The sequence below is a fragment of the Leptidea sinapis genome, chromosome 34 (genome assembly GCF_905404315.1).
Source record: "Leptidea sinapis chromosome 34, ilLepSina1.1, whole genome shotgun sequence".
Taxonomy (NCBI): Eukaryota; Metazoa; Arthropoda; class Insecta; order Lepidoptera; family Pieridae; genus Leptidea; species Leptidea sinapis.
The window spans coordinates 9,138,378-9,151,574 of NC_066298.1; the positions used below are offsets into that span (position 1 = coordinate 9,138,378).

Here is a 13,197-nt window from a genome sequence, read left to right on the forward strand (position 1 = left end):
CTCGAAGCTGTAATCAGAGCTCGAGGAGGCAATACCAGTTATTAAAAATTAAATAACATGTAATACATTTTAGTTGAATTTTTTTACACTAAACTAAAAATGTCAATTTTCATTGTTTTATCTTTTTTAAGTTAAAAATGTTACTAATGTATAATTTTAGTTTCTAAGAATTAAAGCCTATAAAATTTGCAACAAAACGTTTTTAATCTTAAGTCTCTACCTTCTATAGTTAAGAAAAAAAAAATTGAAAAGTGTGATACTTACTTTTGCAGGCCAGTGTATTATAATGTTATAATTATGTATTAATTTCAAATATTAAAAATATAAATAATTAATAATGATAATTTTATGTACATTTAATGATTATGAAATATATTTGACGTAAGTTAAATAAAGTGCATTCCATCCACAGAAAAGGAATGTCTGTTCCGTGATTCCATAAAATACTTCACATATAATTTTAGTTAAAACCTTTTTTGTGTTTAAAAAAAGCAGAAACGAGCATACATAGGTTCTTCTGATTAATTGTGATCACCGTCAGCCGCGGAACCCATTATTACATTTTATTCTCACTTACACCAAGTAATTAAAAATAATGCAGGCTCGGTCTATTGAGTCTCTATTATTAAGGTTTCATAAAAGGTTTTAAATATTATAATCATGAAGAATTATTTAGTATCAATCTATATTTAACAATTAATAAGAATTAGAGTAAGAAGTATTTCTACTTTTTCTTATTATTTAGTTAAACGATTATTTCAACATTACAAACTTATAAAATAATTATTCGGTTTGTGAAATGATAAAAATGCTGCGTGAAGTAATTTAATTAAGGCAAATACTTACAAAGTACTGATATGAAAATCCGAAGAGAAACACTGATGATATATTTAGTAATTCACTAACACTTACACTAGTTTTATTACGTTACGTATGAAATTGTCCGCTACACAGAGTACGTCCTTCACGTCCGCTCGCTACTGTAAGACTGAACTCTAAAGCGCTTTACAGCTTTTGTAGGGGTTGGGGTAAAGAAAGACAGATGAATCGCTTAACAGAGAGGTAAAACTTTGAACTTTATTTCATGAATAGTGTTTAGTTTGATACTTGACAAAAACAATGAAGTAAACGCTTCTGGTAAAGCAGCTGTTTATGGATTATTGATTGTTATTTTGCCACTTTTTGTGTCAATGTCTTTTTAATCTCTTACCTTCTTTGCTCTAAGGTGTCAGATACGGTGATAGTGCCTATTTTTTCTTCTCTACAATAATTCTGGGATAATCATGCTTGGTTATAATTATAAATTAATATAAATAAATATAAGTTATAGTTAAAAAGTACTTTTTACTAAATCCTTCATTTATATTATGCAGTTAGCTAAGTAGACAACTAATTTGTAATTATTAACGTTTAGTCGACATTTTTTTTATACTACTTTGTTGATAATAAAATCCTTATTGTAATAACTGCAATTGAAAATAATTCTACATTTCTTTTTGATTATAATGTTATTTAATTTCAAACGGCTTCTCATACAGATTAAGCTTCTTACGGCCTTACAAATCTCACACACCTCGGCACAAGACACCTCGCTATAAAAATTATCTTATGCAAACTAACTCTAAATTAACATTACGCAGTTCTGGTCCCTACCCAACATCAGTTAAAATTTATAATAAGTTACCAGAACACTTAAAAGCCGCAACCAATATTAAAAAATTTATAAGTTGTTTAAAAAAAAACTTTTGGAAAAATGTTACTATTCTATTAATAGAGGAAAAATATATTTGAATGTCTGCCCCTCTATCGTTCATTGCTATGCCTTATTAGGAGGTGCATGTGATAATTATTTAGGACAACAATTTTGTTTAGTAACTAAGTCGCATGTAACGCAATTTAATTAAATAAATAAATAAAATAAAACAAATAAAATTGGCATAAAGTTATAACTAAACATAAACCAAGAATATGTAAAATGTTTACAAATAGACATTTTGCTTACGAATGGTTTATTCGGACGTATAACGTCTCCCGCGTTTATTTTCAAGGCAGCTTGTCATTCGTAAAACTTCATAATTATCATTGTATTGACAGTGTTGTCAACGATATTGTAAACATTTTGCATATTCCTTGTTTATCATTAGTTATAACTTTATACCAAGTTTATTTGTAAGGCCGTTAAAGTTTAAGTGTGTGTTATTATATTTTAAGCTATAAACTACATTGTCTTTTAAATAAATATTATAAAACAAATCTTCACTTTGTAAGATCTGAAGAGCCCTTCAAATGGCAGTGCTCTTATGCTGTTATGTTCTAGTTTATGGAGCACATAGGACGTTCAATCTATACCTAAGTCTTTATGACGGACGCAGACTGAAGTTATCGGATTTATTTTGTGATGCGTTAAACCCTCCCTGTTATGGGGAGATAGTGTCATTTCAGATCAAGGTGAGACTACCCTCTATCTTATAAAAAATCTCATCATCAAAGTCATAATTCTCATTAGGCCCCGTACTTTTGATTCAAAATATACATACTGTATACAATGACACAGTATATTTCAAATATATGTTTAATCTTTCAAAATAGTTAAAATATTTATTTTACTTTTATTTTAACTTATTCATGGTAAAATGTAAGTGAAATACTCATAATTTAATAGATATGCTTATTGATAGCAAATAAAAACGAATTAAGATGGGGGAAGTATTTTTTTTAATTACAGTTACAAAAGAAAGTATTTACCTATAAAATACCTATTCTTATTTAGATGCTCTCTATTCAACCCAAAACACTCAAAATATTATGACCATTCACAATCGCATTAAAGAAATGGCTTTAATCGCTTCATAATACTCAGCAATCTGCTTCAAATGCTGAAAATGTGCACATATTTGAGGTAACAGTTGTTTTAACAGCTAAGAATTTAATTATCTAAACATGGAGTGCTTAATTAATATTAAATATGGATTATTTGTTTTGAATAAACATGAATCCATTATTATTTACACAATAATAATTGCTTCTAAGCATCATTTATGCCTAAACAAATATATATTCTCTCAATGTCTATGTTTTAGTAATAAGCATGGGATCACTTGATAATAAGGGATCACCTTGTGACGTGTCTGTGATCATTTTTATAAGAGATCTCAAGAAATTAGGATAAAAAGTTATTTTTATATATTTTAACTCGTATATAAATTATATGTTAAAAACCTAGCTTCAAATATACATTCTAAAAGAACCAGTGGGAGGCTCTTTTGTGCATCGGGTGCCGGCTATATCATGGGTACCACAACGGCTCCTATTTCTGTTGTAAAGCATTACTGTCTTTCGGTCTAAAAGGCGCCGTAGGTAGTGAAATTACTGGGCAAATGAGTCTTGACATCTTAACATTAAACTTAACTTGACATTTTTTTTTAATAATCCTGAGCGGGACTGCATTGTAATGGGCAGTGCGTATCAATTACCATCAGCTAAACATCCTGCTCGTCTCGTCCCTTATTATCATTAAAAAACAGTTTAAATTAAATATCACAGTCTCTGCAACAATTTGATGTTGAAGACCTGGTAAGGCTGTTGATGACACATGATTTATTTACACTAATTTTGTTAATTCTTATAACGTAAAGCAGTAATGTGCAAATCTTAGAATAAGGATTAATCTCCGCTACGCTCCAACTAGATACCGTACAACCTAAGAACAATGGCATTTTTATTACGACAACTATTAGATGCTTGTGTCCGTGGCATTTTAACACTCAATGGCATATTTCAAATTAACTAACAGACGCTTCATGTTATTTTACATTGATATTAATAAAATACAAAATATTTACTGATGATATTATGTGAACCCAGTGTCTTTCTTATTTCTTGTAGTATTGTTTTTACAAAGTTTTATTATGCAACTCGGCATTTTTTTTTCAATTATTACCAAAATTTAACAGACCATGTGGCACGTCAACGTCACACATTGTTCGAGACTCGCTCGAGTACGCACACTTGGGGGTTTGTTCGCACTTTGTGACTACACCTGCGGTATCTAGTTGGAGCGCAGCGGAGACCAGTCCTTAATTTACGGTGCAAACTAATGTGTTTCATTTTAAAGGGCGCTACTTGAATTACTGCCTTGCCTGCCTAATTAGAGTTAAGATCAATTGTGTCAAAGTGACAAGCGCATCTGCATCTGCTAATTCAAATTCAAATATTTTTATTCAAGACTAGTTGACCCGACAGACGTTGTTCTGTATATAATAATTAAAATAATGTTTTTATATGATTTTGTCAATTATATTATCATAACATCAAAAATTACTTCGTAAAATATGCACCCTGCTGTCGTAATGAATTTTTTTCACAGCAGAACTGTCAAACCATGCGTCAATAAATTCTCTCATAGAAATTATGTATGGACACATCAAAGGAAAAACAAATTTGTTATTTCTATTTAATTTAGCAGCATTTTCCTATTTATTCACCTTTTAAACCTTCTCTGGACTTCCACAAATAATTCAAGACCTAAATTTTCCAAATCAGTCCAGCCGTTCTCGAGTTTTAGCGAGACTAACGAACAGCAATTCATTTTTATATATAAAGATAGTATATAATATCACTTATTGAAAGTCAAAAACTACCACCACTCATTCGAACAGGTATGCGTCAGACCTGAGACGATCGGGCGCAACAAACTCAGCGGGCTTCTTTTTTAAAATAAAAATATAGTTAGGTACAATGATCGCCATTGGGGTAGTAAGGTCCTCGAATGGCGACCACGTACTGGAAGGCGTAGTATTGGTAGGCCCCCCACAAGATGGACCGACGATCTGGTCAAGATCACCGGAATAGGATGGATGAGGGAGGACCGATCGTCATGGCGATATTTGGGGGAGGCCTTTGTCCAGCAGTGGACGTCTTCCGGCTGAAATGTTGATGAAGATTGTTACAATGTAAAATCGTAATGTAAAATTTATTATTTAATAGCCTATGGGCTCGGGGTCGCTCCATTCCCAAATTAACATAACAATTCTTTCGAATTTTGTAATACATTTGTTTTGAACATTTTCTGGGATCTTGTTGTCAAAGCATACATCGCCCACAAAAGGCTTACTAACTTGACTTAGCCGAGTAATAAGCAATTTTATGTTTGATTCTGGTGTTAAGATTATTATTAGAACTGTTTCTAGAAAATTCAATTACAATGCCCCTAATAATTTTAAATTCAATCAAAAATCCTGAGTGGCACTGTATACATTATGTATGCATCAAACAAACTTTCGAAGATTTTTTTATTTTATTAATTACACTTTTAACATAATGATAATTTTATATATCATCATAGCTATACTTTACTTTATCAATATTGAGTAGCATTAGTTAGGTAGACTTATTCAATGCTATTAAACAGCCTAATTTTCAGTTTAAATGTTACTGCATTTTTTTAAGTTTGGGAAAACTCCTCAATCTATACTAATATTATAAAGCTGCAGTGTTTGTTTGTTTGTTTGAACGCGCTAATCTCTGGTACTACTGGTCCGATTTGAATGATTCTTTCAGTATTGGGTAGTCCATTTATCGAGGAAGGCTATAGGCTATTTTTTCAAAATTAGGGATCCGTAATCAAATTGCTATTTTGTAACACAAGGTGTAAAATCGAAAAACTATTTTTGCGTGCGCTGCAAAAACTATTGACAATAGAACAAATTATGTACAGGCTAGAAGCCTTCTCTATTTAAAAGACATCTTAAAATTTTTTTAGTTTCAAAATGCTTCTACGATTTACCCGAATTTTTTAATAACAAGTGTGAGAATTAGTTACAATATAGTATAAGAATGTAAAAAATGTATATGACTTCTTTTTTTTTTATGTATAACGTTGCTGTGCCCTTGCAGGGCGTCACATATTGTCTACCTATTAATGTACCAACCATCCTACTGTAAAATGTGACTTGCAATAAAATATTTTGATTTGATTTGATTTGAAATATAGGCAATATTTTATTACTTATAAAACTATCGCGTGAATTATACTTTATATGGCAAAACAACGTTTGCCGGGTCAGCTAGTTATGTTATGCTATATTGCTGTTGCCGTATTTGCTGTTAGACAGATGAGTTTGGGAAAACTTAATGATAGTGTCATCTCCTTTTTTGATATGAATAGTTTTGCTTGTTATCTTGGAGATTATTGGATCCCAGGTGAATAATAATTTTTAATTTATATTCAACTATAAAGAAGTATAGAATCGGTTTAAAGAACTTTAATTTCTCATTAAGACTGTCGTCACTTACATGAGAACATAAAATCAGTGAGTGAGAGGCGAATTTGCTCATTGCTGCTTTCCGGTTTTTTAAGGCGGTGGTGCAAGTTACAAGATATAGTTTATTGTTATAATGATAAGATGTTTTTATTCATTGCTTTGTAAGTGATATAGCAGCCTTTTTTTGAAGATGTTGAGTGAAGTCGCTTCTGTAACAGTTTTCGGTAGCTTATTGTATAGCTGTGCTCCTGCAAATGTTATATTATTTTTACCATAGTTGGTTCTAATACTAGGTAATACAAGGTGTCTGGCGCGACGTAATACATATTTGTTGGTATTGTGTTTTGTTGTGAATGTTGTATTTGAGTGAATGAGTCTATGAGTTATCTTATATATAAGTATGCATGTGTAGTAGTTGTAAAGTTTAGTAATGTTCAATAGTTTCGTTTCTTTGTAAATAGTTTCTGTAGGAGTTAAGTAGTCATAATTATGAAAAATTTTTATTATTCGGTTTTGTAGCGTTTGGATTGGTTTTATATTAGTCTTACCTGCATTACCCCATATTTCTATGAGGTAGAGTAAGTGTGGCTTAACTAGGACATTATATATCAATAGTCGAGCTTGTTTTGGAATACACCGAACTATTTTGTGTAGAGAGCCTACTAGTGATGAAAGTTTGTTTTTTATATTTATTAGGTGTGATTTCCATGTTAAGTGTTTATTGAGTGTCAATCCAATATACTTATCATATCCTTATACTTTACTTTATAGAATATTATTTAAATACAAAAGCCTTTTTTAAAAACGCTTACGTGGTGATGATAGCTATAACATAAATCACTTTCATAATGATACCACAGATTGGAAATAGAGCGACCAGGCATCAGGCATTTTAATTACTAAACTTTATTGTAACGAAATTTTATTCAAAAAAGCCCGCTGAGTTTCTTACGCCTCATTGTTTTTCTCAGGTCTGGGGCATTTTCGAGTGGGTCATTGCTTTACTTTCAATAAAATATATATTTTTTTTTAAACCATTTATTTCTGATACAACATTACAAAGCGATGTATACATATTATTCTGCCAAACTGCGCAGCAGTTTGTCGGCAGTAATTCTCGTGTTTCGCAAATTATCAAATCAATATTATGTTTTTGTGTGTGACAATTTAAAAGTCCCAAGCAGTATTTCTTAAGTCTATTTATTATGGACATTGTGCTAAGTAGAACTTTCGCAATAAGTTTTTCACCTGATTTTTTGTTTTACAATTCGACAATTGTGACGCTATATGGGTAGTTAATTCATTTATTAATGTAGGTATTACCCATTGCATGCTACGCATACCGTAATAATTACATATTTTAGGTACCACTAGCTTGTTTTTGTTAGATAGCCGAGTTGAGTAGGTATGCACTCTCTGTACTACAAATTTATTTATATCTCGATATTGTTCGATTAACGTTAATAATTTTACCTTTTTATCAATTGGAATAATATTACATATTTTAAACAAGCGTTCATAGTTCCTGTTAAGTTAGTTTTTTATATTTCTGTTCACTAAGAGCTTTAATGTTCTTATTTGCAAAGTTTTGATTTTATTTTTATTCGTAGTAAAAGTTAGTCCATAGTTACTCAATCCGTAACTAATTGTTGCCTCGACCAAAGAGTGATACAGGGTGTTCAAAATATTTTTACTCACCGATGACTTTAAGTGATAAATTTTACCAAATACTGTGCGGAGTTTCAAACATACTGAGTTAACATGTGCATTCCATGAGAAATTTTTATCAACAATGAGCCCTAGATATTTATACGACGTTACCTGTTCCAACTGACTACATTGACATATTTGTGAGGAATTATGCAAGCAAGATTAACTATGTCGTATTATTTTAATTTTAATATCTTTATATTGACTATATGGTGAGAATATAGACATACATTTTGTCTTTTCCATATTAATAATAATTCCATTGTCATGTGCCCATTTATTAATATTATTAAAATCTTGTTGCAATATGATTTGAATAAGATTTGGGTCTCTACTACTATACAATAAACATGTGTCATCAGCATACATATATGCTTTACAATTTTTTATAACTTTGCTCATACTGTTCACATGAATACTATATCCTATCGGACCAAATATGGAGCCAGTTGGAACACCATTTAATACTGTACCTGGATCACTCTCTGCTCCAAGGACATTTACTTTAAGTAGCCTGTTTTTGAAATAGTTTTGGAACCAGATTTTAATAGGCCCTCGCATTCATCCATAGACTGCAATAAGGCGTCGTGCTCCAGCGTGTCAAAAGCCTTTTTAAAATCTATAAAAATAGGTACCACCAATTGTTTTTCGTTTAAATAAGTATTAACATCATTAGTAAAAGAAGTAAGCGCTGTTGTTGTACTTCTATTTGGTCTGAAACCATGTTGTATGTTCGATATAATATTATTATTTTCCAGAAATGCTACTAATTGGCCGACAATGACTTTTTCTGTAATTTTATTTATTGTGTTTAGGATTGCAATGGGTCTGTAATTTGTATAGTCTGTATGTAGTCCTTGTTTGTAAATTGGTCTAATTAATGACAGTTTTAACTCTTCTGGGTACATTCCTTTCTTAATGCTTAGATTGATAAAATGCGCTATAACCTGAGATATGTCTTTTTTAATTAATTTAATATCCCGAACCCTTATACCATCCGAGCCTGGCGCCTTATTGCAATCTAATTGATAATTGACTTTTTGGTATCTAAAACTAATGTTGGATTCCTTAATATATGTTTGCCTGTCTAAAAACTTGTGCTGACATTTATGTTTTATTTTATCTATTTCATTTGTGAAAGTATCACAGATTTTATTACATATAGTTTTGGGTGTTTCATTTTTACCCATATATTTTTCTATTACACTATCTACAGATAAATTGTTCTTACCTAGCCAGCTGTTTATTTCTTTCCATTTTTTACGCATATCACCCTTACAGCATTCAATTGATTTTTTTCTTTGATTATCTTTAGCGACATTTATGGCTTTCTGTAATTTATATCTATATTTATTATACTTAAGTCTAAGTAGATTGTTATCTGGTTTAGCTTTCCATTGCCTAAAAAGTAAATCTCTGTATTCCATCATATTTTTCAGCTCCTTGGTAACCCATTCCTTAGTTTCACGTTTTTTTCTATTGTTGGTATGCATTTTTGAAGAGTCATATATTTCACAAAAGATTTCACTTATTTTATGATATATTTCGGTACTATTATTACACTGTAGCAGTTCTAACCACTGAACATCCTGTATTTTGCGTGCTATTTCTTTGTTATTGTAAACAAGATAAGGAGCTGTCGTGTTGAAAACCTGTTTCGGAACTTCGACCATAAGTCCAATTAAATAGTGATCGGCCACCTTACTCATTACAGTATATGAGTGCAGTGAAGCGGCTGTTGCATTCCGCACAAATATGTGGTCGAGGCAGGACGCCTGCCGGCGACCCGCAACAATAGCTTCTCGAGTCACATCTTGTATGCCACATTGTAAGCCTAGTTCCGATAATGTGTTTAAGTATTCATTTGCGGTCGAGTTTAGCTCGCTTTGAAGGATGTTAATATTGCAGTCACCAACTAGAATAATATTTTTAAGTGTAGAAGTACGGTGAAGTGTTCTTCTGATTTCCGTAATGAATTTGTTTTTGTTCATGTTCGGTGGTCTGTATATGACCATTAATTTTGTATTATAACAAGATTCGCTAATAGTTATTTGTCCGTATATAGTTTCAAACGATGAACAATGCACGGTTTCAGGTAGAAATTGAATATTATTTTTTATATACATGACAATACCCCCTCCTCTTCTATTCTGTCTTGTGTTCGAATACATAGTATAACCATCTATATTGTACATGCATGTTTCGTCTTTTCTAATATTTACCTCCGATAAACATATAACGTCTAGGCTAGATAGGCAAGGGTTTAATAACATTAATAGCTCGTTGTAATGTTTACGTAGGGAGCACACATATGAACAATATGTAATGCCAAATTCGCTTTTTGTATATTTTCTTGCCAATTTTGCAATTTTGTATAATTTGAAACATAAAAATCGTTTAATTCAATATCCATTGTAATAATTACTTTTACTTTTATAGGGTATATAATAAATATAACTGTCTAATTTAGATAAATGCGTGGACAAAAATAAATACCTTACTTTTGTGAGTTTTCCAGCAAATAAGTATTAATATCACTTTCACAACGCACTTGGAATATCTTCTTATCATTTACATCTTTTCTTATCAATATACGACCTTCTTGAATCCATATAAACTTGTAAATTGCTTTAAGTTTTTGTTTCGTGGTATAAAACAAAAGATGCTTTTGATAGGTCAGATGCTCATTAATATAGATTCGTGTGTTGTCATTATTGTTGTACAAAGTGTGCATAGTTATTGGTGTTTTACGGCATTTTAACCATTCACTACGGCCAGCTGTTGTTTTAAATCTAATTATTATTTTCGATCGTAAGTTTTTTTCGCCACCCACTCTCCAGGCATTTTCAATGTCACTTGTGCCGAGTTTCAGGTTCTGTGCAATTTTTATAGTTTGCTGCATTACACTTTCATCACTAATTTTTTTCAAATTCACTATTTCTAAATTTTGTTTTAGTTTTGCTCAAGAGCTCCAAGCCGTTCTTCCATCACGTTATTACATTTCTCGAGGTGAATATTTTTTTGTATAATATCTTTCATTCTACTCTCACATTTTTTGTCACTTTGGCACATTTTTGATTTAAAGTTTCCATTTCCTCAGTTTTAGAATGCAGGTACTCCAAGGATTTTTCAATTTCGACGTTCGTATTTTTAAATTCACTTATTTGGCTTTTTATGTCAGCCATTTCTGACTGTAGACTTAAAAAACGAGTGTCTTGTTCTTCTTTCATTGAGGCTAGCATGCTGTTCATGCTTTTCATTTCATCTTTGATCATTTTTAAAGTTTCACTCAGAGCATCGGTTGGATGACAGCTTTTATACCTTATCGGATCGGCCGATATGGTACTCGAGTCTGAATCCGTATCTTCCTTACTTCGCTTCTTTTTTGGCTGTCTCATATTTACCCATTTAGCCATAGAAACTTGCTTATCCTGTTTTCCCGATATACTTGAGTCTGACCCATAACATTTGTTTGTCTCTTTGTTGGGTGTGCGTTGTATATTCGGCATTGTAATACGCTCAGCTGGTAGATATATTGTAGGTACAGTAAAATAAACGCAACTTATTTTTACAGCACTCGACACACGTCCGTCCGCTACAGCGAAGCGCGAGAAACTTGAATTTAAAATCCTATTTTGAATAAAAATATTTATATTTGATAAATACAGAAAATGGACTAGAATATTAATCTGCAATTGGCATGCGTTTGACTGTTAAAGTGGGAGGCATAAAGCACAAGTTTTTTTTTATAAACCTTAGTATTTCATGCTTATTACTACTATCAGAATATGTAACAAGAAAAACGTAATATTCTAAAGGAATTCTAAGGATCGTACTTTTCAATCATTAAAATTTTAACAAGTAATCATTTCGCGATTTTCAGCAATTTTCCTAAAAAGGTAATTTGAGCCAAATTGGATAAAGAACGTTAAACAAAAGAATTGTATTAAAATGCTTTGATGGATTTATAATAGGCGTCCTTCTATGCCCACATAATACTATTTCATAAAGATCGTTTAAATTGGATTTTGAAATGAACAAACCGGCGAGCGATATTGAAATGTTTTATTGTGAACTCTTTGTGTTCAGAGTTGTAAATATTTCCTTTTATTGCGCGTTTTATAAAATAAATTAATACCTATTCATATTATTTACACTTTTATTTTCATGATAAATATAAATAAAAATCCTTCTATGCACAGGATGTCGGCTAGATTATGGGTACCACACCGGCGCTTATTTCTGCCGTGATGCAGTAATGTGTAAGCATTATTGTGTTTCGGTCTGAAGGGCGCCGTAGCTAGTGAAATTACTGGGCAAATGAGACTCAACATCAATATCTCAAAGTGATGAGCGCAATTGTAGTGCCACTCAAAACTTTTGGGTTTTCAAGAATCCTGAGCGGCACTGCACTGTAATGGGCAGGGCGTATCAAAAAATATCAAAATCACTTTATCCATGTAGGTCACATAAATACACTTATGAATGTCAAATAAAAAACATTTTTTTTCTTATTGAATCTTCCGATACTTCATAAAGGGTTGAGCTAATGAGAATAAGTAGCAAGAAACTCATTACCAATCTTTTTCATCAGATCAATCAGATTACTCAATTATCATCAGATGAACGTCCTGCTCGTGTCGTCCCTTATTTTTATAAAAAAAAAAAAACCTGTCTGTGGAAAATTATCGGAAATTTTTCCATCGTAACGGTCTTGAGTGCATTTTCCTTTGTTTTAATCCTAGATCAGAAAACAAATTTATTTTGTACTAAAATTTATGGAAGATATGGGATTCGAGCTCGCTCCTCTCGGGTTACGTTCGGATAGATCAAAATGACTCATATAGGTTGCTAATAAAAGCTTAGTGTACAAATAAAACACTCCAACAAGAATATTTCATTCCTATACAGTTTTCCAAAATTTCATTAAGATTCCTTAAGTCTTTACGCGACTGAAATAATAATAATAAATATCTATTTATTTTCTCCTCACAAAGATCTTATAGCTTAAACAGTACAGTAGTGTTACATTTTGAACAGCTGGTATTTTGTGAGGAGCTGGTGTCTGAAGTAGGTTAACCTTGTATTACACATCACCAGGACCTCACCCCTAGATATAAGGATCACAATTACTAAAACATTACACACCTGTACTGATTAAACTTGTATATTACTAGTAAAATAATGTGTGTGTGTGTGTGTTTGTGTTCGAGTGTTCGAGTGT

The 13,197-nt window shown here is 31.6% G+C and overlaps 1 protein-coding gene across 1 annotated transcript in view; it reads right to left on the minus strand.

Moving 5' to 3' along the window:
• The window catches only part of LOC126975071 (uncharacterized), a 61,068-nt gene extending 60,088 nt beyond the window's left edge, over positions 1-980 (minus strand). Inside the window, exon 1 of the mRNA XM_050822880.1 lies at positions 847-980. The gene's annotated coding sequence lies outside the window, so the exon portion shown is untranslated. The remainder of the gene's footprint in view (positions 1-846) is intronic.
• Positions 981-13,197: the final 12,217 nt, after the last annotated feature.